This window comes from Portunus trituberculatus, chromosome 17 (genome assembly GCF_017591435.1).
Source record: "Portunus trituberculatus isolate SZX2019 chromosome 17, ASM1759143v1, whole genome shotgun sequence".
NCBI classification, from domain to species: Eukaryota; Metazoa; Arthropoda; class Malacostraca; order Decapoda; family Portunidae; genus Portunus; species Portunus trituberculatus.
This window is the reverse complement of record NC_059271.1, coordinates 31,734,573-31,750,024: the sequence shown is the minus strand read 5'-3', so window position 1 is coordinate 31,750,024 and position 15,452 is coordinate 31,734,573. Positions and strand designations below refer to the sequence as shown.

At 42.7% G+C, this 15,452-nt stretch overlaps 1 protein-coding gene across 1 annotated transcript in view; it reads right to left on the bottom strand.

The window, feature by feature from the left end:
- Positions 1–14,144, bottom strand: part of LOC123504851 (uncharacterized protein YMR196W-like) — a 98,820-nt gene extending 84,676 nt beyond the window's left edge. The window contains exon 1 of the mRNA XM_045255751.1: positions 14,083–14,144. The gene's annotated coding sequence lies outside the window, so the exon portion shown is untranslated. The remainder of the gene's footprint in view (positions 1–14,082) is intronic.
- Positions 14,145–15,452: the final 1,308 nt, after the last annotated feature.

Genomic DNA, 15,452 nt, shown 5'->3' with positions numbered 1-15,452 from the left:
ATTCTATGAAGCGAGATAAGGAAATCTTGAAATACGAACATTACGAGGAAGAGAGAAGGATGAGGGACTTAAATCATTTCACTGAGAGGTACAAATGAATCCAAATGAAGCAATAGAGAATACGATAGCGATAAGAAATGGGCAAAATGGCAAGAAAATATATATTAAGACAAAAACAAAAAAAGAAAAGAAAGATGAAATGACCTTAAAGTATTGATTTTGGCAGCAGTTGGGAGAAAGTGGCAAAAGAAAAATGCTTGAGATCTTGAAAACTGAATCACATAAAGAGCTGCGTGTGAGGAAAATGTGTTTATGATTGTCAAAACTAAGCTGAATAAAAAGCTTAAATAAGTTATTCTAAAGTGGACAGAGATGGATCGACACACACACACACACACACACACACACACACACACACACACACACACACACACACAGCCTTCTAAACTGATTTTCACATCCATATACCAGTTGTCTCTCACCCGAACGCCCAACACAACTCATCACGCCCACACCCACACATGTCGATCGGGCGGAGGGAAATACTGGCGCTGCAATATCTGTGTCACAGGAAATGAAACTCCTGGCGGAATCCTACATTTCAGTTTGGGACGCATAAAATGACAACTTCCGAATCAGATTGTCAGTGTCACAACTAATACCTGTGAATTTCGAAGCCAGGAAGAGAGTTAGTCAATAGATTTTCAATTCTCGCATGAAAAATTTAAACCCCTTCAGCACTGGGACACAGTTTTACCTTGAGATCTGAGAGATAAGATGATTTTGTTTACATTACGAAGGGTCTATGGAGGTCAAAAGATTAAAGGGCAGAGTCTTTACTATTTCAACCTCCACATGAGTTTCCGAAGCTGAATAAAATCACCAAAATAGTAACCAGAATAAAGAAGAAAAAACGCGTCATGGTACTGAAGGAGTTAAGAATAAGACATTTCAAAGAACATAGGAAGACTAAATGGATAAACGAACAAGCAAGAAATCCTTAACTCTACACGTGTCAGTCAGTTCCTTCATGTAACATATTTACCTACTTTCATCTATCATCCCCATCCATAAATGTATCTAATCTTATCTTAAACCTTACTAATGACTAAATACCAGCAACCTGCATACTGAGTCCATTACATTAATCCACCGTGTTATGTGAGAACCTATTCCTTCCTATCTCCTCTTGAAATCTATCTTTTTCTGCACTGGGCACTATAAAGAGAAGAAATATTAGCCTCTTCAGTACCATGACACCTTTTCATATTCATTCTGCATACTATATGGTGATTTTATACAGCTTCAGAAACTCATGTGGGGATTAAATGAGTGAAGACTGTGGCCATTAATCTTCTGACCCTTGCTAATGTCAATAAAATCGCCTAATCACACCAAAACTCATGGTAAAAATTTGTCCCAGTACTGAAGGAGTTAAAATGAGGATAGACAGGATAAAGAGGAATATGGCATCGATAAAGGCTGAGTAAGATGAATATGGACCTGAATCTAATCGTAAGAAAGGTGATTGAGTTAAATAAGAGGTTGGGTTCCTTGCCTCACGAACCGTATAGAGTTAAACTGCTGCACATATACGATTTTCATGTACCTCTGACACACTTGCCTGCCTTTGCATAAAATCTCGCGAATCTTTGTTCAACGCCAATAGCACACCCGCTGTGAACGATCCTTATAGCGATGTAATTTCCCTCTTTTCATGTTTATGGCTTTCAAGTTTAGAGCGTGATGGGGCGAGGCGAGACGGGGACCTATAGGGTGGAAGGTTGGAGGATAATTGTTGGTAAGTGCAGGGAAGAGAGTGGCAGTGTTTAGCTAGTCTTGGTAGAGTTTTGGTAGTGAATACCTTGAGACTATTTAACCCCTTCAGTACCGTGACGTGTTTCCATATTCACTCTGCTTACTATTAGGTGATTTTATGCAGCTTCAGAAACTCATGGGGGGGATTGAAATAGTGAAGACTGTGGCCATTAATCTTCTGACCTCCATAGATCCTTCCTAATGTCTATAAAATGGTCTAATCGTACACAAATCTCAAGGTAAAAGTGTGACCCAGTATTGAATGGGTTAAATATACGGAGCACACACACATTCTCTCTCTCTCTCTCTCTCTCTCTCTCTCTCTCTCTCTCTCTCTCTCTCTCTCTCTCTCTCTCTCTCTCTCTCTCTCTCTCTCTCTCTCTCTATCTATCTATCTATATATATATATATATATATATATATATATATATATATATATATATATATATATATATATATATATATATATATATATATATATATATATATATATATATATATATATATATATATATATATATATATATATCAATCTGTCCATCTATCTATCTGCTATCTGCTTCTCTCTCTCTCTCTCTCTCTCTCTCTCTCTCTCTCTCTCTCTCTCTCTCTCTCTCTCTCTCTCTCTCTCTCTGTAGTTTGACATTGTTATTCTCTCTCTATCCTGATCGTGAGAAGACCACATAATAACAAAAGCAAAGGGAAAAATGACGAGGGTATTATGGTAACACTGTTGACATTGATTTGGTCTCTTTGGTACGACTGCTGCCTTTGTCACTCGTCCCATTCCTCCCTCTCTCTCTCTCTCTCTCTCTCTCTCTCTCTCTCTCTCTCTCTCTCTCTCTCTCTCTCTCTTCCCTTAATCTTCATCAAACTGAAGCCATCGTGAGGTAATGGCCTTCCAGTGTGCAATATCTCCCTGATCAAATAAACTAAAGCTAGATGCGAGTATTTCGTGGAATTCTGTTTATAATCTGAATTACTGCGTTGAATTTATGCATGATACTAAACTCCATTACCAAAAAGATCGCAATTGTATACGACAACAAATAGCAGGAGGCTCTTGTTAAGCTCTCCTCCTCCTCCTCCGCCTTAGATTATATTATTACCGTACTAGGAAATGAGATAGAGATATGATAGCACAGTGGAAGGATGGCTGGTCAGTGCTCACCGCCCATCCATCCTCAATCCAAAGCGTGCGGTGAAAGAAGCACTGTCATGTAATATTAATAAATGACATTGAATTTTTTTTTATCAGAGCAGTGAAGGGTTTGTTTGATGGGGAAGGTGCGAATAAGAACATAACAAACATAAGAGGGAATCTACAAGAGGATGCGCTGTTAGCTCTACACGTGGCAGTGTCCATGTATGAGAAAAAGCTATACCTAATTCCATCTACCATCCAAATCCATAAATTACCGCGTCTTTCATGTGTTGTGTCTTGCAGGGTGGTGTGTGATGTAACCATGATTCGTGTCTCTCTCTGGTAAAAGAAATAGTGTTGGTGCTTTGTGTTTCATGTGTTGCAAGTTTAGCGTGGGTGGGGGAATGTGAATGATCTGTGCTTCATATGCTGTAAGCTTAGTGTGGGTGGCATTTGATGTTACACTGATCCGTCTCCATAAGTGGCTGCAGGTGAAGAAAGAAATACTAAAAAGTCTCATCAGTCTCATGCACGTTAGGTACGAAAGTGAATATTTTACGTCTCTAGTGTGTCTGGTATTTAATGTAACACTAATCCGTCTCTATAACTGGCTAATGGCGAAGAGAGAGAGAGAGAAACCTTCAGTCTCATGCACATCCGATACGCCATGCACGCTTCAGGAGAGTCAGCGGCAGTAAAGGGGACATGTGCACTCCTCTCTAATTATAGTTGTATTATTTCTTACCCTAAAGCATGTGTGCGTCGTTAGTCTTGGATATTTTTTTCTCCCGCGGAAGTGGCATCTTAGTTTGGCAGAAGCAGATGGTGCGTTGTGTAATGGCTTGGTTTTTACGCGCATTAATACAACGTTCCTCATATGTAAGCAACCCAAGGCCCAGAAAAAGCAGGGGTGAATGGGTAGCATGGACTGGTGAAGCTGAACCATATGGGGAAGCAAGAAAAATGACAACACATATACGAGACGACATGGAGGTAAATGGAAACCGAAGAATGCAGGAAACTTAAATTAACTTCTTCAATACTGGGACGCATTTTTACCTTGATATTTGTGAACGACTAGGTAATTTTACTGACATTAGGAAGAGTTTATGGAGCTCAGAAAAATGACAACACATATACGAGACGACTTGGAGGTAAATGAAAACCCAAGAAATGCAGGAAACTTACATTAACCTCTTCAATACTGGGACGGATTTTTACCTTGAGATTTGTGAACGACTAGATAATTTTACTGACATTAGGAAGGGTTTATGGAGTTTAGAAAAATGACAACACATATACAAGATGACATGGAGGTAAATGAAACCCAGAAAATGCAGGAAACTTACATCAACATTCACTACTGGGACGGATTTTTACCTTGAGATTTGTGTACGACTAGACCACTATTTTATTGACATTAGGAAGGGTCTATGGAGGTCAGGAAACTAACAGCTAGAATCTTCAGTAATTTAATCCCCACATAAGTTTCTGAAGCTGTATAAAATCACCGAATAGCAAGAAGAGTGAATATAAAAACACATCACGGTACCGAAGAGGTTAAGATCTTCCTCATTCACTGTGTCATTGAGTCTCACTACCTTGGAACGCGTATCTCCTTTGGGACCAACACTTACAAATATTCTTAATCCTGTGCTTCATTAGAGTCCACATGTAAACATACTCACCTGCCTCGCACATACACATAAACCTTCTCACAGGTAAACACATGTAATCAGCCTCTCAGCTCTCAGATAAACATACCCAACGGTCTCACGCGTAAAAAGATTCAGGCGCCACGTTTCTTATTTCGTGTGGAGCGGGAAGCATGTCCTCTCCGCGGCTTTCTCTATGTAAACAAATGAACGCCCCTGTAACGAGTGCCCGGGGCGTTAACTGTCACGGGGAAGTTAATTTCTGGCCAGTGAAGCGAGGCGACGGGTATCCTGCGTGTAAGGGTTGTCACCTAAACCAGAGAGAGAGAGAGAGAGAGAGAGAGAGAGAGAGAGAGAGAGAGAGAGAGAGAGAGAGAGAGAGAGAGAGAGAGAGAGAGAGAGAGAGAGAGAGAGAGAGAGAGAACAGAGAGAGAGAGAGAGAGAGAGAGAGAGAGAGAGAGAGAGAGAGAGAGAGAGAGAGAGAGAGAGAGAGAGAGAGAGAGAGAGAGAGAGAGAGAGAGAGAGAGAGAGAGAGAGAGAGAGAGAGAGAGAGAGAGAGAGAGAGAGAGAGAGAGAGAGAGAGAGAGAGAGAGAGAGAGAGAGAGAGAGAGAGAGAGAGAGAGAGAGAGAGAGAGAGAGAGAGAGAGAGAGAGAGAGAGAGAGAGAGAGAGAGAGAGAGAGAGAGAGAGAGAGAGAGAGAGAGAGAGAGAGAGAGAGAGAGAGAGAGAGAGAGAGAGAGAGAGAGAGAGAGAGAGAGAGAGAGAGAGAGAGAGAGAGAGAGAGAGAGAGAGAGAGAGAGAGAGAGAGAGAGAGAGAGAGAGAGAGAGAGAGAGAGAGAGAGAGAGAGAGAGAGAGAGAGAGAGAGAGAGAGAGAGAGAGAGAGAGAGAGAGAGAGAGAGAGAGAGAGAGAGAGAGAGAGAGAGAGAGAGAGAGAGAGAGAGAGAGAGAGAGAGAGAGAGAGAGAAACACATATGATTTCTATCCGACCGTAGACACGCCAAATACACCTTATTGCATTAAATTATCCCCTAGACACACGATGTACCTCGACTTTAGGGAGCGGTAGGAGGATGGATCGGTCTATTCTAACTCTCTTGTGGCTGGAGCTGATGAAGAGTGGCAGCTGTCCCTTGTAATACCATGTGGGCTACAGCTCCCTTGACTCTCTATACCCCACACCACCTTCCACCTCGTCAATATGAAGTCCAGCATGAAGTAATGAACAAGTAACACTCCACCCCATCCTGCAAACACACCCCATTTGCATTCTCCCTTCAGTATTCACATAGGGTTGGTGGCTGGGCGGAGCGGTGGTCAGGCCAGGGTTTATCCATCAATTAACCAGTGACATGAATCAGGAAGGGGCAGCGGGAGCGGGTCCATCCATCAAGTTAATGCGAAGAGAGTATAGACCAGTGTGAGGGTGGTGAAAGCGGGGATCGGGGAAAAGCCTCTCTCTGGATGACGGATGGTAAATATAGTGTCAAGTCCCTTTTTTTTAAGTCTATTTCTCTCTCTTCGTTTTTTTTTGAACAGGTGGAAAGTGTGGGCTATATGGACGTCAGGAACATGTGGTGAGTTATGAAGTCCTGAACGGCTGTGATTACGAGGGATTATAGCTAATGGTCTATACGGTAAGGAAGACACAAATCCTAACGCTGCTACCACACAAAAAAAAAAAAAAAAAAGATCATCCCTTGAGCAGATTCCGGGTTTTGCTTGCGCAGTACGTAATGGAGAGTAAATAACTTCCCACCCTACTAACTACGACACCTAGAGGGAAGTGAGCACACAAGTCGTGGGTATAACTAAGAATGAGTCTCAATATACTTAATACTTTTTGCTGCCTCCTGACGCTCAAGAGTTGCTTAGTGACGCGGGTTAAGACCTCTTTGCTGAGGGTTTAGACATTCATCCTTATCGCAGGCAAGATACGGCTACAGGAATGATGGGCGTGTTTGTGTGATGAGGGTAATTACGCGATGCTATCTGAGAATTGGTCTGGAGGGTAATTGGGGTGTTGTTGACAGGTGAGAGCGGCGGGTGGCTAGCGGCGCAACAAGAATTATGGCTTTCAACATGATTGCAGCGATAAAGTGTTATAATCGACACTAACATCAATGAGGGTTACTTGCGTACAATGGTTGGTCTCCAGTGAGTCCAGTACTTAACACGCACGCATGTAAACCAACACGACCACATACATGTAGAGACACACACCACATGCATTTTAAACTAGAAAGTAACACACACACACACACACACACACACACACACACACACACACACAACCCGACTCGTATTCCTAACCATTTCGTCGTTTTATGTAATTTATAACAGGTCATAAATTAAGTTATTTGCCTTTTCAAGGATATTTTTGCGATTAAATAAGAAAAAAAACCTATGATTTCTGTAGCTGTTTAAAATAGTCAATACGTGAAAGAAGAGATTAGAAATACGAGTTTACAAGTTACGCCTGTATTCAGAAATGCCTTCCCTTCTCACTACGACAATTTTCCAAGGCCACAGAGACAACTACTCGGGTTTTTAAGACAGCTTCTCCTTTTAGTAAACCAGAAACCTTGCCAATCTATCACCAGAACCATAAAATTACCTTAAAAACACGAGTATCTTCGACTGAAGCCTTTGTAAAGCAGTGATGGTGAGAGAGCAAAGCGTTTCAGAATACAGGCCTTAGTCGTACGTACCCTTTATTCATTCCACTCACTCTACTTCCTCTGGTCAGACATGTTTCATCACTGGCTACCTTGAACCTTCACGCCTCTATTCCCCAGCCTCCTTCCCTTCCTGTCTGGCGCGGCCCTTCCTCCCCCTTTCCTGTGCGTATACCTCACTCAGTTCTTAATTCTTTTTCCCCTTTGTGGCCCCGCACGCCGCCGCACGCAGCCTCCCATTCGTCATTTCCCATTCAGCCGTCAATCCCTGTTCACACACCGGCTTTGTTTACTTGCCGACCCTTCCCTCCCTTCCCGACCTCCGCCGCTCCGGGTCACAACACTCCAATGACCCGCCCACTGCCCCCTCGCACTTACGTAATAAAGGTTCGACTTTCCTATAATCAATTCAAGGATCACGTGAAGGTCAGCCATCTCAGCAACACTTAGGATGGGTTAGGTTATGTTAGGTAAGATGAAGTTAGATGTATACTGTTCATATGCCAGCCTTATCTAGCATAGCATAACCTAAGGTAACATTACCAAGCTAAATAGTTCAATACACCTTAATGAAAATCAGACAAAGCTAACTATACTTATCCTAACCCAATCCAACCCAACCCAACCTATCCAAACCAAACCTAACTAAACCCAACCCAACCTATCCAAACCAAACCTAACTAAACCCAACCCAACCTAACCTAACCAAACCTAACTAAACCCAACCTATCCCAACCTAACCCCCAACCCAACCCAACCCAACCTAACATTGTCTTTCTTAGTTTATCTTAACCTAACTCATGTGCAGCTACTGTGACTAATCTTTATGTGATCACAATTCGACTTTAACGATCTTAATTTTCTCGCAACCAAAACAGTGCTTCATAATTACATGGGTTCAGTCGTGGCTCGAGGTAAAGACTCAGGAACATGGGCAAGAGTAATGGCGACTCAGAGATGTTGGAGAACAAAAAGAGAAACTGAAATAGGTGCGGAGAGTAGAGACCACCTACAGTGTACCATTTACATTATACCCATTCTGCTTGGTAACGAAAAGAACCGAAGTTACGATGGTTGTGATTATATGCTGTAGATAATTACACCCATTACTGTTCTGGAAGCAAAGCGGTGGCGAGATTTGTTTTCGGGATACCTGCTATTCTGTTTCTTAAAAGATTTCCCTGCTTAAACCTCTTCTGTACTGGGACACATTTTTACCTTGAGATTTGTGTACGATTAGACCATTTTATTGATATTAGGAAGAGTCTATGGAAGTCAGAAGATTAATGGCCACAGTCTTCATTAATTCAATCCCCACATACGTTTCTGAAACCGTAGAAAATCACCAAATAGTAACCAGAATGAATATGGAAACGTGTCATGGTATTGAAGGGGATAACTTTCTTCCAAACCGGTCACGAACGCTTTCTTTTAACGCTGCAGATCCCTCACACTATACGATATTGTATTGCTCTCAGTAGTGACAACAGGACGTGGATGCTGGAGTGTGGAGATATTTTGCAATTCTCGATCAGTTTTATGCTTTCCTACCACCACCACTACTACTACTACTACCACTACTGCCACTTCCACCACAAACCCTGCCCAGTTTTATGACTTTCCTACCACCACCACTACTACTACCACTGCTACTACTGCCACTTCCGCCACAAACTCTGCCCAGTTTTATGCCTACCCTACCACCACCACTACCACTACCACTACTGCCACTACCACCACAAACCCTGCCCAGTTTTATGCCTTTCCTACCACCACCACCACCACTACCACTACTGTCACTACTGCCACTACCACCACAAACTCTGCCCCTTCCGGCTTCCACGCACACACTGTATTCATTCTTTTCCACACACTAAAACAATTATCCTCATCTTTAACTACGCCCTCACAGCAACTCCACTCCTTTCATAACACAATTCCCTACTCTGCCTTCCTAAGATCCACTATTACATCTCAATACACACTTTCCCCCTATATCCTTACCATACTCCCCCAAGAAGGGATTTATTCTGCGTCCTATTGACATCCACATACCCAGTGACATATGTGCGTACTTCTAGCATTTTCCAAAACTCTATGACCCCAATCCTTACTCCTTCTACATGATGGGTATTAAATTTTTGCTCCTCTCATAGCCTAGACACTTACAGCTTACATACATACCTCCAACATCAACTATTATTCCAAGCATCGGTCTCAATTTCTACATTATATACATACGTACAATAAATTCCCATCATTATTATAACTTCTCACATTCTATACAGCAACCCTCATTCCCCCTATACGAATAATCAACACAGCTTCCTATATATCTAACTCAATGACTCCAGCATCCTAAACTCCTTCAATTAGTCTCAGTTTATTTTTTACACTTCAAAACTTCCCATTCCCACATCCCATACCATGCTACAAACCCTCCCATGTCCTTCCATCCTTTCCACACCCATCACATCAAGTCTGAACCAAGCCACGCCCTTCCATACCTTCCCCACACGCTCTCCTCATCTCACACGCAACACACTTCGTCACATCTCACACACACTTTCTTGTACCCTTGTTTGAGTCTTGCGGGGCGCCTCGTTTCTGATAAGGTCTGGTATAAATCTTCGGTTTCTGATCTATCTTCGAGCATATATTCTTCCTTCTTATTTTGTTTATTTCCTCGTTGACAGCTTTATTGCTACAGAGGTACGCGCGCGGCCGCTGCTCACTCACGAGGCAAGGAAAGGCTAAAAAAAGGGAAGGAAAACATGTATTTCAAAGGGGTGCGCTCGTATTCTGCTTCCTATTAGTCTTAGTGGTTGTCATCTGCATTGCTGGCGGTGCTGGCTCCTAGCTGCGTCATAAGAGAAACATCTACGTACCATAAAGAAGTGGAGAGAGAGAGAGAGAGAGAGAGAGAGAGAGAGAGAGAGAGAGAGAGAGAGAGAGAGAGAGAGAGAGAGAGAGAGAGAGAGAGAGAGAGAGAGAGAGAGAGAGAGAGAGAGAGAGAGAGAGAGAGAGAGAGAGAGAGAGAGAGAGAGAGAGAGAGAGAGAGAGAGAGAGAGAGAGAGAGAGAGAGAGAGAGAGAGAGAGAGAGAGAGAGAGAGAGAGAGAGAGAGAGAGAGAGAGAGAGAGAGAGAGAGAGAGAGAGAGAGAGAGAGAGAGAGAGACTCGTATTTCAAAAGCGTCTGTCCTGCTTCCTATTACTTTGATTGCTTTCCATCTGCATTACTGGATTGGTGACTGGACACAATTCATTCTCCTCTCACCCTATACACACAGGCTCTCATCCTTTTATTGCACTCCTTGAGAACCCACCGTAGTCCTCCCTACCTAACCTACACCGCTGAAGAACCCATCCCATTCCTTTCCTTTACCATACACATCCCTCGCTAAGCCCATAAAAGTAAGGCGCCTCACTCAAGAGCATCACTTGTACGTAGAATGGAACCTCTCATTCACAGTGAAGCGGAAAATTTAATGCTAAGAACCTCAACTTGTAGGTCAATATGTTCCTCAGGCTGCATACCAAAGTGACGGCATATCTTTTTTTTCTTTTTTCGTGTGTGAAATGTATGTGGGCGTCTCTTAAACTCATTCAATATACCGTGACGTCTTTCCATATTCACTGTTTAACTATATGGTGGTCTTATACAGCTTCAGAAACTTATGAGGGGGATTAAAATGGTGAAGACTGTGGCCATTCATCTTTTGACCTCTATACATCCTTCCTAATGTCAATGAAATGCTCTAATCGTGCACAAATCTCGAGAGAAAAAATGTGTCCCAGTACTGAAGGGGTTGAATTCAACTTGAACACTTCACGTCTCGCTATCACTACTTTCTACCGCCTTGGAAGTTAATGTTTCCCAGACTACATTCTTTAGTAGTTAGTGTTTTTTTTTTATTTATATATTCCTGTGTGGAGTAATGCCTGCGATTCACTAAAAGGTCAAACTAAATGCTTCATATCTAGCGAACACTGCCCTCCGCCATCTTGCAAGCTAATGCTCCCCAGCCACACATACGTAAGTCACCGCAACTTTAGGTATATATATCAAAAACTTGCGCCCATTATAATAAGTTTACCCATAAGGACTGAATAATGAAGGAAAAACACCAATATGTCCGGGTATATTTAACGTTCCCTAGGTGGCTTCGCTGATCTCTTTTTCCTGATTTTGGGAAGTGACAAGAAACTCGGAGAAAATTCAGAATGTCAATCTAAACAAGTCATAAGAGAGTCAGTTCCCAGCGCACATGCATAAATTGAGGGGCGCTGACACTCTCCCATTGAAATATGCATTGAGACAAGGAAATATGGAGGAAGGGGAGGACAGACGGAGCCAGAGACCAGCAGTAATGTTCAGGGATGCGTTGGGAGAATGAAAGACGGATGCAAGGCAAATATACGAGGGAATATGAGTTCATTTGCCTGTAAGTGTTTTCAAAATCTCGCTGCTTATTTACGAAAGTTTTGGGATGCTGATGATGAAGCTTTTATTTATAGGAGGGACACCAACTTCAAGAAGCAAAAATGAAAGGAAAGAGCCATGGAGGTGATAGTCACAAAGGAGGAAGCCAAAAGGATTACCCGAAATTGAAGGATAAGTGTCTTGAAACCTGCCTCCTGAAAGAGTTAATCCCTTCGGTACCATGACGCGATTACACATTCATTTTACTTACTATCTGGTGATTTTATATAACTTCAGAAACTCATGTAGGGATTAAAATAGTGAAAACTTTACCCATTAATGTTCTGATCTCCATAGACCCTTCCTAATGTCAATAAAATGGTCTAATCGTACACAAATCTCGAGGTAAAAATGTGTCCCAGTATTGAAGAGGCTAAAGTCATACAAAGTCATACTTAAGTGCTCAGCGTCATACATTTCTCGATGAGTCCTATCGTATACTAAAAAATGCAACGTATATTCATCACAACCTCAAGCTGATGACTGTTGCTTACGAACTATGGCTTAGAAGCGGAGGAACTTGATAATATAACCCGTACCTGCACAGGATGGATTCCATGTTAAGAGTGCTCACAATCAAAATATCCGTGAAGCTACCCAACCTACCACACTCACTTCCTCACTTCCGCCGTACATTTGGGACTTAAAAAAGGGTACATTTGGGATGCAAAAAGGGTACATTTGTAAGGGCAGAAAAAGGGTAACACTATTTCATCACTAAAAATACCTTTTCTGCACCTATTTGTTTTGAGAGTCTAGCGCTCATCCTCAAACGTCCCCCTCATCTCCTCAAAAATCTACCACTTGGCGGGTTCTGCAAGATTACCAACATATCAGAGGACGTGAAATTGAAGGAAAAACGCAAAATATGGAAGTTTAGTTGCAGGTTAATGAACTTTAGCACCGGAAATTACCTTCAACAACTTCCTATATATTCATGTAGACGGGAGTCATTTACGTCAAACATTTCATTTTGGGGAAGAGAAGGAAGGGAAGAGTAGCTAAGAGGGGAGCAAAGTAGCATGGAATAAAGAGAAACAGAGGGGAACGGAGAGTGGGCCAGAGAGAGGCACAGGGAAGCTTAAGTGAATGAAAACGTAAACACAAAGACGAAGTAAAAAGGTATGCTAAGGAATGCCGGGGCCAGAAAAGGTGGAGGGAGAAAGGGAGGGAGGGAGAAAGAGAGAGAGAGAGAGAGAGAGAGAGAGAGAGAGAGAGAGAGAGAGAGAGAGAGAGAGAGAGAGAGAGAGAGAGAGAGAGAGAGAGAGAGAGAGAGAGAGAGAGAGAGAGAGAGAGAGAGAGAGAGAGAGAGAGAGAGAGAGAGAGAGAGAGAGAGAGAGAGAGAGAGAGAGAGAGTAAAAATATGACTGGGGAAAGATACGTGTAGGTGCATAGGGAGAAAAGACATAGGGTAAGATAAAAAGAGAGCAAGAGAGAGAGAGAGAGAGAGAGGACAAGTAATTAATGCCTCTTGCCAAGTAAATATCAACAAACTCGACAGTCCGCTCGGTCTAATGGTAGGGAGGCTCTCGAGGACATGTTTTTGCATTCCAACTTGGTTTTATGACGGGGAGTGTCTCGCTGATGGGGTGATGTGGCAGCGGGCGAGACAGAGACGGCCTGCAGGGGGACCAAATTGCGGTGAGGGGGAGTGTGAGGGAAGACTGACTAACTACCATACACAGGCAGGGAAGAAATTAGGGGAGAGGGAGATCGGAGGGTTCTGTAAAAATGTAAAGTGATGTTGACAAAATAAGGTTGGATCGTGTGTGTGTGTGTGTGTGTCTTGATTCATGTTTCTCTTCCTCCTCTTCCTCCTCCTCTTCCTCCTCTTCCTCGTCATCCTCCTTTCCTCTTTCCTGTTCTTCTCGTTTATCCTTCTCTTCTCTCTCCTCTCGTCTTCTCCTTCCTCCCTTCTCCTTCTCTTATTTAATTTCCACTATTTTTCTTCCTCTTCCTTATCCTTCTACTCATCCTTTCTCATCTTTGTGTGTGTGTGTGTGTGTGTGTGTGTGTGTGTGTGTGTGTGTGTGTGTGTGTGTGTGTGTGTGTGTGTGTGTGTGTGTGTGTGTGTGTGTGTGTGTGTGTGTGTGTGTGTGTGTGTGTGTGAAGTATCAACAGAATTTATAAGAAAACACGCACACACAACTACATCTCCACACTCATACACTCGCTCTCCATCCCTCCCTTCCCCCACACCGCGCCCCCCGCAAAAAAAAAAAAAAAAAACCCAACACCAGCGGGACAGATAACATTAACTGATAGAGAAGGATTAGCGTGAGGCGTGCAGAAATAAACAATCACTTTACCTTGAGATAACACGAGGAAGCAAAAAGCCATTCTGCAAGCAAGGCACGTGAATGCATGGCTTGACTCACACCATTCTGAAAAAAAGAGAGAGAAAATACACCGTTTTTTTTCCATATTTTCTCAAGCATCTCCATGGCTCAAAAAGCAGCTTGACGGAGAGCTGAAAGGGGAAGAAAGATAGAGAGAGAAAAGGAAAAAGAAAATATATACGAGAAGATTAACAGAAAGAGCAGGAGAGGGAAAGGCAAAGATTGAGGTTTAAAGATCAGATTAAGAGAAAAATGGACAGAATTCTGAGGACAGGAAGGATTTACGAGTATATAAGGAAACGATATGAGGAGGAACATGGAAGGCAGTGGACGGATGAAGTAAAGAGTGAGGCAGTTCTGAACGAGAGAGAGAGAGAGAGAGAGAGAGAGAGAGAGAGAGAGAGAGAGAGAGAGAGAGAGAGAGAGAGAGAGAGAGAGAGAGAGAGAGAGAGAGAGAGAGAGAGAGAGAAAAGATAGAGAAATGTGAAGGAGGAGTCATGTAAGGAAAAAGGATAGAGAGGAGTTTATAGTGGGAAAAACAAGGGAAAGGAGAGCGGGGAAGGACTGAGAGAGGGGAGACAGTGAGGGGAACATGGTGTAGCTAGGGAAAAAGAGAGCCTTAATTGGTTAAAATGTGTCCTGGCTGCGCTTTACCAATTTTATGCTAAGAATTGTCCTTTATCTCTCTGCCAGGAGCTTAATTCTTATGTCAACAGAGCTGTTTTCTTCGTAATTCCTGAAACAAACATGCCAAAAGATAACGAAGTCCTTGCCAAACAAGTTATATGTGAAATTTCTTCCTTTTTTCCTTCCTCTTCTTCTTTCTCCTTCCTCCCGTCACCATAATTATACTCTCGTCATTCTTGCTGCAATCTTCATCAATCCTGTAGTTTATCTTTTGCCTATCTCGTCCTCATCCTCATCGTTGTCCTCCTAAAGCATACATTCTCCTCCTTCTCTTCCTCTTACACCTCCTGGTCTTCCATCTCCTCCTCCTCTTCTTCTCTTCCTCTCCTTGCTTCTGTTCCTCCTGTCACACATTCTCCTTAACCTCCCCTTTTACTTACTTCTTAGTTTGAATTCAACAGTGTAGCTTATAATAAACTTACGAGTATAGGGCAATAGACGTTCGTTCTTCATTTGTGTTCAGTAGTGTTTCTATGGCGCCACCTCCTCCTCCTCCTCCTCCTCCTCCTCCTCCTCCTCCTCCTCCTCCTCCTCCTCCTCCTCCTGCACCTCCTTCCCCTAGTCAGCACCGCCACCAACCATACATCACCCATTGGGACTGAGAAACTTAACACCACTACATCTCTTTTTACAACTAAATGGGTTTTAATAGA